The 9,976-nt window shown below is 35.5% G+C and overlaps 1 pseudogene; it reads left to right on the forward strand.

The window, feature by feature from the left end:
• LOC109347020 overlaps nt 1-9,976 on the forward strand; it is a 20,059-nt pseudogene that overhangs the window by 8,891 nt on the left and 1,192 nt on the right.

Genomic DNA, 9,976 nt, shown 5'->3' on the forward strand with positions numbered 1-9,976 from the left:
ACAATCCTAGTTCAAAAGAACTATCATACTCCACCATAAGGAGTATACTCATAGCACACACCATGCGTCAATGCTAACTAATGTCTTGTCACATCCTTGCATCCAAGCCAATGCCCATGTCACACCTCTGCATCTCTACCAATGCTCGTGTTACAACTTGCATCAAAGCCAATGCCCATGTTACACCCTACATCAAAGTTAGCCATCGCCCATGTGCTTTTGTGGATCTGCTAACAATTAATATCTTTCACTATGACGTCTCACACACGCCATGACGATATTCTCTTTCTCATCTCCAGTGAGAACATTCTCTCAACATCTAGAGAGATATTGTTAGCATCTAACTCAACACATGAGTCTTTATCTCCCCCTTGATCCTAACCCAATACATGAACTTATGGGGTTCTGGATCAACACATATATCGCCCACACCACAATTCTGTCATGATTCCTTCTCCTTCAACTCATCTACTCTATCTTTGCCATTACTGTTGACGCACCTTATCTAGCCATCATGCCTTTACTCTCTTTAGCCATTATCTGACTTCTGGGTTAAGAGTCATCTACCAATTGGCTCTGATACCAATTGTTGGTGCAGCGGAAGCGATCGTTGCGCAGCGTTGGCCACAAGCAATCAAATAATGTGCATAGAATAAATAGAAGAGAAGAAACAAGAGAATTTGTTAACGGGGTTCGGCTGCCTACGTCCCCGGGAGCGATGAGCGACTACCAAGATATTATTAGAGAATAAGGATTACAAACCCTAGCACACTCATGGGTCCACCTGCCCATGGGGTGTTTCTGTTTGGTGCTTATATCTGGTGCACATTATAACAAAGGACCTGAGTCCAATATATAACATTGATTACTCTACTCTATTCCAATACTAGACAATGTGGGACTAATCCAAATTTTAGTTCAAGCAAGTTAACAACAGGTGCAGGGAATGTGCATGTGGATATATATGGGTTTTTGTAGCCATTGTAAATAACACTAAATTGATCAGATGTTTAATACACTGAATCTTTTCTAGAGTCATTTTAGTTCTTTATGACTGTTTTTGATCATTAGAAATTGTCTTATAAATGTAATGTTAGTTAGGATTATGAATTTTTTCTAGTAGTAGTGTTGGCCTTGTTTTCTACTATATTCTCTAATGTGCTCTGTTAATGGAATTGTTTATGTTGGAAGTCTCATGTTCTGTCTCATTCTTTGTGCTATGGTTTTATACCTGTCTGGATATTTCTTTCAAATGTAGTGTTGGCCTTGTTTTTGACTACATGCTCTAATGTGCTATGTTTATAGAATTGTTTATGTTGGAATTCTCATGTTCTGTCTCAGCCTTCGTGCTATGGTTTGTATATTTGTTGGGATATTTCTTTCATTGTCAATTTGTTGAGATATAATTTCATTATGATATTAAAATCAAGAGTGTAACTTTTTCTTGTTTTTGGCTTGGTTAAACAGTATGGTTTAATGTATTTGAACAACTTTAATCCAACAAGTTATCTAAATAACTACTTCATTCCATATCTTTTGAAATTTAGTGTACTAGTACACATTAAGAGATTATATATCGTTTCTATTTTATAGTAGCATTTTGACTAAAATAACCCTTAGTTGTATATGTTTAATTGGTGTCAAAAAGATGATTTTATAATTATTGGACGAGTAAAATTGGGGAAAGTTTTTCGCCAAGTTTTGAAAACGTAAAATAAAAATTGTTTTGAAACAAAAATAATAACCTACAACTAGGAAAGATAAGTGGAAAGGGAATATCTTTTTAGCTATCTTCATTTTTTGTAAGTTACAAGTTTACACATATCAAATATAAGCTCATACCTAAAAACAATCAACTCCTCTATTAATTATATAAGAAAATAATGTTCCAATGTACACATGTCACAACTACAATTAATATACACCCCTTCTTTCATTTTACAAACTAATAGGATATATCCATGCAATTTGCATGGGTGATAACGTGTTTAGCTAGAATGTATTTAAATAATATAAAGTACTTTGTTAATTAAACATTTCCTAATGATTACCGGATGAAATTTAATGTTTATGTATTTGTTTGATCTAGTAGAATTGTTGGCGAATGACATGGCGTAGAACCTATTGTATGAAACAAATAATAAATAGTTATAAACAAAACTTATATAGTACAATTTAAGATAAGCTGTAGAATACCTGATAGAGATTCAGAAAGGTTTTTTTTATAAACCACATTTATTGTTGACTTTAGTGGTTCAGTATTCTTATCATGAATTAAAATCTCCAATCCCTTCTTGCTTTTAATTCTTGAGATAGTCACATACAATTGACCATGACTAAATACTGGTCTAGGTAGATATAAACATACACTCTCTGATGACTGACCTTGAGATTTATTGATTGTCATATCATATGAAACAACTATAAGGAATTATCTTCGGATAAACTTAAAAGACAATGGACATTGGGATGGTGACATTGACATGCAATGAATATATATGATATGTCCAATATTTTTACTTGACATGATTTTTGCTTCAAGTACATGCTTTGACATTTTAGTACTACCATTCTTGTACCATTACATAATCCTTCTGACTGGTCTAAATTCTTCAATTACATGATTGAAGTTCCAACTTTCAACTTGATTTTATGATTAGGGAGACCAAATGTTGAAAGTGAGTTTAGAAATTCTGGAGTTAATATGTTGACTGCTTCAATATCATTAACATCAAACATATCAACTGAATATAAACTTAAGTATTCCTTTTCCCCGCCTAGAGTTATACATTAGAAAATTTATTAGTATAAGTCTATAAATATATTATATAGGTGAAATAAAAAATTGAAGAGAAATAAAATAAATTTACCTGGAACTGTGCTTAGAACATGTTCATTGATTTGGTCAACAATCTCAATTGTTGATGCAAGTATTGCTCTAGATTACAGAAATTGTTCATCCTTATAGTGAAGTTGTAAGTTCGGATAAGTGCTAGACACTATTGCATCAATTGGATTATCAAAATCAAGAATCAAAAGTTTTTTATGAATATCAAGCAACCATCGTTAGGCTATGATAATTTTCCATCCCCAACCTTTAGTATCCATTCTGAAAATTCCTTAATTTCTGTGGCATTGTCGTTATTTTGTAAATATAGGGCAAATCGTAAGTGCGCGATTATGTCGCCAAGTAATAAAATATCGATCTCACGAGGAATGAAAAATTCCTTTAATTATAACAATTAATTTATACTTAACTCAAACAAAGAATAAATTTGAATTAGGACAATTGAGCAATTGACAAGAATATTTATGAAAATATTAAAAATGATTAAAATCTAATTTATGACTAGTTCCCAAGATAAGGGTTATCGCCTTTATACTCGCAAATCCTTGTTTTGCTCCTTTTCATGAACTTTAGGTTGTGAGTGCGAATTGCTATGTGTTATGTATCATCCTCTCTCGAGCTCTGACACATGTACTCAATTGAAGTCACACCTACTCCCGTGGTACGATTATCAATTAAATCATTTACTTGGATCTTTCTATCCAATCTATTTGTAGCAACCCAAGGTGAATTCCGGGGACCCCGAGAATCCTACGACTACTCTCATAAATTAGGATTCTACATTGAATAACTGAATGGTCGGATAATTGGGTTCACCTCTTGGTCCTTCCGCAATGTATCTAAAAGGTGTAATTTGTTGGCCAAACAACTCACACAAATAAAACTCAGTTTAATGATTTAAATCATAACACTCAATGAAATAGAAGTAAGAACAAGTGTTTATTGAATATAAAAAGGCATAGCCCCGATTCTAGAAACAAAGGGAATAACTCACTCATGACGGAGAAGATAATACCAAATTCTAAATTAGAGAATTGTAATGTAAAGTATCTCATCCTTAAGGGAGAACCCTCATTTATCTTAATTACAAACTATTGGGCTAAGTCCAACAAAACAAATCTAAAAATAAGAATAGAATATGTCATTCACGACCGTGGATGTAGATGTCGCCTTCACTTCAAGTTGATTCTATTCGATCTAGGCTCCAAGGTGACTTCTTTTGGCCTTTCAATTGGTCTTCGCATAGCCTCAATATCGAATTCCATCTTCTTACATCCAATCTCTACTCTTTTTGGCTTCAATTCATTTAAACTGCACAACATAGCCAAAAACACCCACTCAACCTGAACAAAGAGAAATAAAAGCTAAAAACTGAACATGCAAGCATGCATGAATGAGAAAGATTGTGTATTCAAGCAACAAGGACAAGGATCGACAACAAATATTAATGGTCAAGGACAAGCTTGAAGGGATGAGCAAATCAACAAAACAACAAAGTTAACAATAAAGTCAAGACTCAAGTTCATACAAGGAAAAATATTCAAGAAGATCTAGAGGTTAAGTATTTTATATCTTTATTAGGTCTTAGGATGTTTGCTTAGTAAGAGTCTAGGCTGGGATGAACCCTAATGAATCAAAGGCTAAAATCAATCATAACTAAAATGAGACTCACATGCATGCTTACATGACTTATGTGTACATGCATACATACATGATCATATGTTTTGAATGCATTTAAAAAGAGTTTTTAAATCATACATCATTCAAAAGCATGCATCATTCTTTTATAAATCATGTAGGAGGTTCATACATTATTGGAATATCTTTATGGAAAACCATTAATCAATTAAGAGATATTTTAATCGATTAAGCATTGAATTATTGGGAACCCGTTAATCGATTAGGTATAGGTTTAATCGATTAATGGTTGTCATTGTTTTTGTTTTCTGATATTTTCAAGAATCTGTTAATCGATTAAGTTTAAGGTATAATCGATTAACTGTAGGTAAAAACAGAATGATATATTAACCCAAGTTTTTCATATTGCTTCATAACATACATGAACAGTGATTCATAGAGTTAGAACATATATACGAAAAATAGATTACACATTGTTCAAAAAATCGTAAGCTCTTTCACTTTCATATCTTTAGAGAGATGTTCAAAAGTGTTCTTTTGAAAAAGATAAAAGGGAGAATCTTTACAAAGATACTCGTTGAGCTTAATTGTGAAATCTTTTATTAAAAATAAATCTTGTATCTCACGTTTTCTGTTCTATAATTGTGAGATCTTTAGAAGGGTTTTTAGATTCTAGAAAAGTGGTTAAATATGCATATTGAGGTGCACACATAACTTGAAAGAATTGTTAGACAAGGCAACAACACATTCTCTTGGTGTGATTGGTATCACTATTAAAGGATAATAGGTTTGGGAAAAATCCTAGATGTTGTTAGGTGAGTCTTCACGAGAAGCAAGAGGTCTTGGAATTGAGTGATACCTGGCTGAGGCCTAATCATGAAAAGATAGGAGATCTTAGTAGGTGAGAGAGAGAGAGGTCAAACCAAGGTTGTCAAGTTCCTATAGTCCAAGAAAGTAGCGTCTTACGTCTTGTATTGGAAGATTGTTTGTAAGAGTATATTAAGATTCCGAAGTGAAGAAAAACCTCACAAGATCAGAAGGGGAGGCATCGATGTAGTTTGTAGTGGACCACAAAAAAAAACCAGGATAAAAAGTCATGTCTTATTCTTCTTATCCCTTATCTTTTTATATATCCGAATTATTTGGTTTACTTAACTTGGTATCCATATAATTCTGTGTTAATTGTATATTTTGTATTGTGCACTAACTGTTCTTAATCATTTAAAAGATTGCATATAAGTTTAGTTGAATCTTGGAGATCGAAAGAAAACTGTTTTAATTGAACAAGAACTAAATAATAGATTAATAGAAAAACGAGTTAATCAATTATAGTTGTGTTTAATTGATTAAACAATGTATAATTTTGTGTATTCTGTTTGTTTATCGATCAACGATAATCGTGTACCGTATCACCTATTCACCCCTTCTAGGTGAGTTACAGAGCCTCGTAGGACCCAACAAGAGATATCAGAGGTAGTACGACCGTGCTAGCTTAGACACTTAGATCGGTAATCCTAGGCACTTTAGCCATGGGTTCTTCTAACCTGTTTAGCGGCGATGGCGCATCCATCGATCGCCCTCTAGTTTTTATTGGTGATGGGTACGCCTACTGGAAAATTTGAATGAGGATCTTTATTGAGGCCATTGATACAAATGTTTAGGATTCCATAGAATATGGACCTTTCGTTCCACTACACTTAGTGAACGAAGAAACTAAAGAGAAACCTTGAAGTCTCTTGACTAACGAGGAAAAGAGAATAGTGCAGCTTGATTTGAAAGCGAAAAACATTATAACCTCTGCACTCTCATACTATGAGTTCTTTAGGATTTCTCATTGCGATAGTACCAATAATATGTGGGATACTTTACAAGTAACCCAAGAAGGCACTAGTGAGGTCAAACGGTCTAGATTGAATGCAAAGAACACAGGATAGATGATTGTCATCATAGAGTCAAAGCACTTGGAACAACTGATGCTCACAACATTATTTGGCAAACTTCAAGAACACAAGTTGGAATTAAGACGTTTGACACTCAATGAGCAAATGGATGTGAACATCAAAGGAATCTCCTTCAAAGCAACAAAAACATATGCAATAAGTGAAAAGGAGACATATGATGATGAGTCCGATTCTGACACAAATGATGGAGCCATGTCCATCCTCATCAAAAAATTCATAAATAAAAGCTAAAAACTGAAGATGCAAGCATGCATGAATTAGAAATATTATGTATTCAAGCAACAAGGACAAGGATCAACAACAAAGATTAATGATCAAGGACAAGCTTGAAGGGATGAGCAGATCAACAAAACAACAAAGTCAACAATAAAGTTAAGACTCAAGTTCATACAAGGCAAAACATTCAAGAAGATCTAGAGGTTAAGTATTTTATATATTTATTAGGTCTTACGATGTTTGCTTAGTAACTTAGGATCCCTCTGGATGAAATGTTCTCAGGTGGATTTAGCTCCAGTGGTCCAGACATGGTGTTTAAGCCTCATCAATGCTCCATTAAGCTCCTCCACGGTCATATTTTGATTCCCTTCGAGCAATATCTCTCCAATGGCTACAATAGTCTGTATTTACATGCCAAATAATATTAGACTAAGTTAGAATGAGTTTGGTTCACGAAAATTATAAGTTGGTCCAAGCATTAAAGTGTCGGTTACACTTTTAGGCTTGACTTAATCATCCACGAGTCATTTTTCATTATGGTCAATTTTTATGGGCAGATTTATGATGAACACACTTGAATTAAATTAGATAAGTGGTGGACAAATGTTAGCCCTCACATTTATTATAAAAATTAAATTTGCTCAATACTAACTAAATTGGCTAGGTCTGACTCGGTCAGGCTACGCCCAGTGCCTGGTGCCGCACGCTAGGCGAATGCGCCTCTGTCAGATTTCCTGGCCAGGCCAGTTTGGCCCAGCGACTGGTGCAACACTGGGTGCACCAGAGGTCTCAACTTGGTCAGAGTTGTCTCGGTCAGGATTCACGCCTGATGCGTATGACTCCATGCTAGAGCCGTTTTTGGCGCCTGGGTCAGACCCGTGGCCTGCCTTATGCGCATGGCCTGGTCCATCCTTGGCTCGGTCAGAACCATGGACCAAGATGCTAGTGAGCATCTTTAGACCCCATTGGGCTATCTTTGGCTCCCCATCATGGATCAACATTATGAGTTGTCCAAGGGCATTTTGAGCTCTTTTGGCTCTAGACCTAGTCATATGACCACTTATGCCTTCAAGGCCATCAATATCAAAGTTAGGCTCTTTGAGGTTCACATCATATGCTATGCAAGAAAAAGACAAGAATCAAGAATTGAAGAAAGGCCAAAGAAGACATCAAATATGGCAAACTTCTAACACCTTGATAAGGATGAGGTAAAGCATGTGAGGTAACCAAATATCGTGACATGTTTTGTACTATAATGTCTAATCACATGTTATGTCTGATATATTACCTAAGAGTTTGAATGCATGCTAGACATCTAGATAATCCTAAATAAATGCACTTATCGCAAATAAATGCATGTATTCTTAATTGTATAACACATTCTTGATTGAATATGCTTTCATGTATCTTTTAGCTCTATGTTAAGTGTCCATTTAGTGTTTAGGATAGACTTTTTATCTTAGAGTGTTAGCAAACCTCTAAACTAATTCAAACTGTGCCAAAATTTGTTCGTGTGACTTATTTAATCGATTACTTGGGCTTTTTCTATATGTTTTTATCGATTATTTGTTCCCTTAATTGATTACTCGGACTAAAAATGTTTTAAAATTTTAATCGATTAAGCTTGAACATAATGGATTAACTGTGTTAAAATTCAAATCCTGTTAATCGATTAACACAAAGGTTAATCAATTAAGTGCAATCATAAATCAGATTCAAACATAGTTTTGGGTTATGTTTCTTCAAACCCTAACCTCGTACAATATGTCTTCTTGTCCCAAATTGATCATGTAATTCATCCTCAAACTTAGACTAGAGCTACCCAATCTCTGTTTATTTCCTCATCTAATCCTCTAACCCATCAATTCGGTTGAAATTGAATAACCTAAGCTTACCCCCTTTTCTAAACCTAATTTTGAATTCATTCTTAATCGATTAATCCATCCTCTATTTTTACAAAAATGAGTAATGAGAGTCCCAAAAGAGTAAAACATACCGCTCGATCAAACCGTTCTCTGCGTCATCCTGGACGTACAAAAAATCTCAATGCTGGGCAGAATCCATCCTTGGATTTGGACCCATTTTATGCTCCTTCTCTTCAAGCAGAAAGTTTGGCTAGGTTTGTAAGCCAGAAATCAACATACATCTGATATGCCGACATGGAATGGATGGTGGAGCAGAGATTTCAATTCCCTCACGAATTGGAGGTACAAGGGGTCGTTCAATTTATGGAATTAAATGGCAGCATTTACCCATCTCTAGTTCGGGAATTCTATGCTAATTTTTAGTACAAGGATGGTGGATATAGAAGGATGGTACAAGGGAAGCTTATTCTATAAATGATGTGTTGTTTATGGTTGTTGGAGGCTTGGCATGTGATGGTGGTTCCCTCAGAGATTGTAACGATGAAAAATGGAGCCCGTATGCTCTACAAAGATGTACAAGTCATGCTTGAGGGGAGCTCACTACTTTGTCCAAGGTGAGCTTACAAAGGCATACTCATTAACCGTGGAGAATATGCTATTACACTACTTGATAGCTTACATTCTGGTTCAACGCAATACAAATCACGCACAACCAACCTTGAGTGATCTGAAGTTAATGTTTGTTGTTAAGGAAGGAATTCTGATAAGCTGGCCCGACGAGATTTTGAAATTGGTGTATGGCATTGCATCGTCTTCTTCTAGACTGTTGGCATATGGGATCTTTATCTCTCGTCTCATTGATCATATAGGGATCGACACATCTGGTGTGGAGATAATCACCGTAAATCACAGAGAACTCATAGTCCATGAGAATCTAATTCACAAGATGAGCATTGTAAACACCCAATTTTGACCGGGGTGAAAATTGCAAAACAAAAAAGGGGGGAAATTTGAAATTCAAATGTTGTGGCAACTGGGCTTTGTCCCTAGCCCAACCAGTAACCCTAATCCCCACCCCTATTTAATCCTAACTTAGAAACTACCCTAAGCTAATCTGAAAATTGAGAGAAGAGGCAAAAAAGGAGAAACCTAAAGAAAAGAAAAGAAGAGGATATAGAGGTAGAGGGTTCTTATCACATCCAAATTTCCTCCTAGGTACATTTCTTTTATTTCTTGCATTCTTCTATACTATATGTGTTTATTGTTATTGCGTATACTGCGTTCGTTGTTGATTTTTTTCTGGGTGCAACTGTAAAATAAGGGGACGGACAGTGCCGGCTCCGCCTAAAGCCGCCGTCACAGCCCCACTGTGGTAAAGGAGGGACCGGACAGCAGCCGTGGAGGGCTGACTGTCCCAGCCACGCCCGTATAGGGCTGGACCGCCCTGT

Source organism: Lupinus angustifolius, chromosome LG05, assembly GCF_001865875.1.
Source record: "Lupinus angustifolius cultivar Tanjil chromosome LG05, LupAngTanjil_v1.0, whole genome shotgun sequence".
In the NCBI taxonomy this organism is placed as follows: Eukaryota; Viridiplantae; Streptophyta; class Magnoliopsida; order Fabales; family Fabaceae; genus Lupinus; species Lupinus angustifolius.